The sequence below is a fragment of the Bufo bufo genome, chromosome 3 (assembly GCF_905171765.1).
Source record: "Bufo bufo chromosome 3, aBufBuf1.1, whole genome shotgun sequence".
NCBI lineage: Eukaryota > Metazoa > Chordata > Amphibia > Anura > Bufonidae > Bufo > Bufo bufo.
In genome coordinates, this window is record NC_053391.1 from 18,754,421 (window position 1) to 18,759,469 (window position 5,049).

A 5,049-nucleotide genomic window follows, 5' to 3' on the forward strand; every position below is an offset into this window, starting at 1 on the left:
GGTCCGCATCCGTGATGCAGGGAGCACATGGCTGGTGCCCACATATTGCAGACCCACTTTTGGCTGGCCACAATAAGGCCACGGCCGGGCAACAGCTGTGTGCATGAGGCTTAAAATAACGAACCCTCTTTGATTTTACATTTCTTGTTTATAGGGGTGTCAGGCTGATACTTTTCAGCTAGAAATCATACAATTAATTTGACTCACAAATATAGAGAAATTCGGGGCAGAGTTGGATGCAGAACTAAGAAGAAGCAGCATAGCTGAGCTCCAGCAGCCACAGCCAAGTACAGCATTATAAAGCACCCCAACTGTGCTGGAGCAGACTCCTCTCCCCCCACTCACCCCCAGGAAGACACTGGAGATGACGAGGATAAAGAAAAACCCAGGATCCCCCACAAAACGTACCTCTTTCTTCACAGTAGCACTGATCCAAGATGGCCCCCGGCACATGCAGGAGGCAGCACAGACACCAATGTGGAGACACTAAAGAATAATTTTTTTTTAAATGCTTTGTTATATAAAACTGAAACAAACAACAAAAAAAAGTTGTCATATTTGGTATTGTCGTGTCCGTGACAACCTGCTCTATAAAAAAAACACATAATCTAACCTGTCAGATGAATGTTGTAAATAACAAAAAATAAAAACGGTGCCAAAACAACTATTTCTTGTTACCTTGCCTCACAAAAAGTGTAATATAGAGCAACCAAAAATCATATGTACCCTAAAATAGTACCATCAAAACTACCACCCTATTCCGTAATTTCTATAATAGGGTCACTTTTCTAGAGTTTTTTTTTACTCTAGGGGTGCATCAGGGGGGCTTCAAATGGGACATGGTGTCAAAAAACCAGTCCAGCAAAATCTGCCTTCCAAAAACCGTATGGCACTCCTTTCCTTCTGCGCTCTGCCGTGTGCCCGTACAGCAGTTTACGACCACATATGGGGTGTTTCTGTAAACTACAGAATCAGAGCCATAAATATTGAGTTTTGTTCGGCTGTTAACCCTTGCTTTGTAACTGGAAAAAAATTATTAAAATGGAAAATCTGCCAAAAAAGTGAAATTTAGAAATGTTATCTCTATTTTCCATTCATTCTTGTGGAACACCTAAAGGGTTAACAACGTTTGTAAAATCAGTTTTAAATACCTTGAGGGATGTAGTTTCTAGAATGGGGTGGTTTCTATTATGTAAGCTTCACAAAGTGACTTCAGACCTGAACTGGTCCTTAAAAAGTTGGTTTTTGAAAATTTTGTAGAAATTTCAAGATTTACTTCTAATAAAATGTCATTCCCAAAATGATCCTAACATGAAGAAGACAAATGGGGAATGTAAAGTAAAAACTATTTTTGGAGGTATTACTATGTATAGAAGTAGAGAAATTGAAAATTTTTGGTAAATTTAGTATTTTTTTTATAAATAAAAATGTTTTTTTTTTTTTACTCCATTTTACCAGTGTCATGAAGTACAATATGTGACGAAAAAACAATCTCAGAACGGCCTGGATAAGTAAAAGCGTTTTAAAGTTATTCACACATAAAGTGACACTGGTCAGATTTGCAAAAAATGGCCTGGTACTTAAGGTGAAAATAAGCCCGGTCCTCAAGGGGTTAAAGATACAGTCTCTTTTAAACTTTTATCTACTACTACAGACAGCAAAGGCCGCTACATTATCATTGTCTATCTAATCAATAATCAGCTTTACACTATAGCATCCATATATGCTCCTAATAAATCACAGATTCACTTCCTTCACCTCTTCTTCAACAGACTGCCACCAATAAGCCAGGGGTTTTTAATACTCTGCGACGACTATAATAAAGTTATTGACCCTACGATTGACAAAAAAATTATTGTGCAAAAGACAAAAAATACAAAAAACTGTAGGAATTTGAAGTATAAGCATCACACTAGGCTACGTTTATAAGATTTTAAAAGATCATATAATTTGATAAATAAAACACAAACCTGTGGTCAATAAGACAAATGCAAATAAAAAAAATCCCCAAAATATGCAACCATTGCTCCCATGTAATGTGTAGATGAGTCCGCGCCTTGTGTATCATCTACCACATTTACAGAGACGTGTGATTGTTCACACAACTATAGAGATCCTCGTCTGGACATCCTCCCCTCACAATGACTACTACTCCAGTCATTCAGATGGAAATTGTGCTCCTACCACATAACAGTGCAGGGGTTTAGGGGGAAATAAAGCAAAAACAAAAGTATTTACTAACTATTCCGCCGGACTGTGCACTATTAAATTTAAATTTCTTTCATATGTTGTTATTTTTATTGTTTTTTTAGAAGTTTTTATTTTGCCGCATTTTTTTTGTCACACGGTTTTAACATTTTGTTTTTATATAGAAGCCTCTGGTATAACATCTGAAAAAAGCAAATTCTACATTCTGAAAGCTTCACTATGGACCCAAAAACACTGCAAAAGTAAAAAAAAAAAAAATCACAAAATATTTTTGTGACTGCTAGCAAACATCTGGCCACAGTGTTTTTTGCAAGAAAACTGGTAAAAATGCCAATAAAATACTGCAAAAAGCGATTGATTGGATAAAAGCACTGGGAATAAATCCTCCCTAATGGTAGCGGCGCATGTTATGGGCGCAGCATCTTTTTTCCTTGCAGATTCGTGTACAGCACCGGCAGAGTGTATGAGATCACACAAATGTCACGGACGCTTTTCTTGTTTCTTCCGTGCAGAAATTGATCTGCTGTGTGGATATCTGCATTATGTCCATTCTGTGTCAGATTTTTTTTGTGTGTGTATTTCACACTTTTAATTGAGGAGAGAGACCTGCGAAGAAAAAACGCATCAAATTTGCACCAAGAACCACAAGTAACACATACATTATTTGGTGCAGATTGTGTGTGGAAACACAGAAATCCACATGGAAATATCTGCAGATTTTCTGCTTCTGTAGCCTGAAGGTATTAGCACACGGTGCAGATTTGTATGTAGAAAATCAGCATGAAATCCTTGATAAAAACTGCACATAAATCCGCACTATTTATTTCACTTTGGTGCAGTTTTATTTGCTGATTTTAGTGAGGATTTTCTCTGTATGTAAATAACGCCCATTGATGTCTATGGGGAAACCACTCTACAGAGGCTGCGGAATCACACAAACCATTGACTTGCTGCAAATGTCAAAATCCACCTGACAGGTCAATATCTGCTGAGAAGAAAAAAGCAAATTGTACATGAGATTTATGAAATCCGCATGGAATCTGCAATGTGTGCAGTTCCACTAATGGCCGGTTACAGATAGGGCTGTAATGGCATTGTTGTGCACTTCTACTGTAGCCATCAGAAGTAGCAGCAGAAGAAGCAACTGCAGCAAGAGCTGGCAGTGTCATCCAACGATCGTGTTTTGATGACCAATCCTGCTCTACTTGAATGGCTGTCTCGCTCTTCAACATCATCTCAACTAACATCAGATACAATTAGCCAGGAGTCGGTGGATTCCTCTAACACCACACTTAATTGGCATGGCCCAGGAACAAGCTCTTTGCCCTCCCTTGTCTTGAACCTGCCTCTTTCCTTTGCTGATCCTTTTGCCTGTGCTGCCAACTCTGCTTTTCAGCGAGGACCAGCTTATTGAGGGCAGTCAGCATCTCCTGGCCAGAGATCTGCTGCTTTCTCCTGTAGACATGCAACGATGACAGTCGCATGGAATCAGGTGTTGTGAACAGTCAGGGACGCGACCTTGAGACTGGTGAGGGTGACATAAGTGATGAATAGACATTAGTGGATGATGATGTAGCCGATTGTACATGGGAGCCAGGTGAAGAGGGGGTTTCATGATCATCATCAAGAGGATGGCAGCTTGCCCATGAGACAGCGTCAGGGTGGCAGCATGCCTCTGAGCCGGCAGGGTGCAAGTATTGCCGTTAGCCAGCAGGGTGGCACCAGTGTGAGAGCTGGAACCTAATGTGCCCGGGGTAGACGGTCTGCTACTCAGGAGCCTACTATTCCAGAAACAACTAAAAATTCCTGCCGGACACCCCAGAGAGAGATTTACTTATACATAGGGCGCACAGAGTCCCTAAACCCAAATCTATGCCGGCCAGGATACCCAGGGATGTACTAACTCGCCTTCACTTCTTCCATTTTAAAAACTAGCTTCTCATGAGCATTTTAAACAAGTTTCTTTCTATGCTGATCTCTCTCCAGCAACTCTAGCCAGGAGGAGGGAGTTTGCTAAATATTCCACATTCCTGAGAGAGAATGGAATCCCATATCGCTGGGGTTTACCAGTGAAACTTATTGTCAGTAGAAATGGCACTAACTTTATTTTACTTTCTCCATCTCAAGCTGCAAACCTTCTGGAGAGGTGGTCCCTACTCCAACCACAAGAGGGAGCCAGATCTCCAGGGAAACAGAAGCCACGCTGACCCAAGAATGGACTGTGGTGAAATCTACGAAGGGATAACCTCCATAGTTGCCAACCATGTAAGGTAGGTCACCTGCCTACACCATTTTACATTGGGTCTGCTTTCCTCCACTCTTGACCGATCTATTTTCCGATGTAGTAGAGTTAACACTCATGCTTTCTGAGATTTCTGAGATTTGTTATCTAAACTAAGCAAACACCTTCAATTGCTTTTCAATGGCTTTTATTTCAAGATAACACAACGATTTAAGAAAGTTGAGGTAAGAGTTTGAGTGCTAACCCTGCTACATCTGTATCTGGAAACACACAAATGTTATAATCATTCAGAGACTCCCCCATATAAGAGCTGTTGGTTGTCTGTTGGGACATCCAATAAGTCATGTCTTGGCGGTGGTTGTTGGATGTCCACTGTTAGATAAAATTCTGATTTTTCGCCACATATTATTATTATTTTTATTTATTTTTTGCTATTTTAGTTTTTTGCTATTTATATGGCATTACAGGGAGATCACTAATAAAGGGGAGGCAACGGTGGAGGTCACTGTTAATGGGGTTGTCCCACTTTAGCAAATAGCATTTATTATGTAGAGAAAGTTAATATAAGACACTTACTTATAGATTGTTATTATCAATAT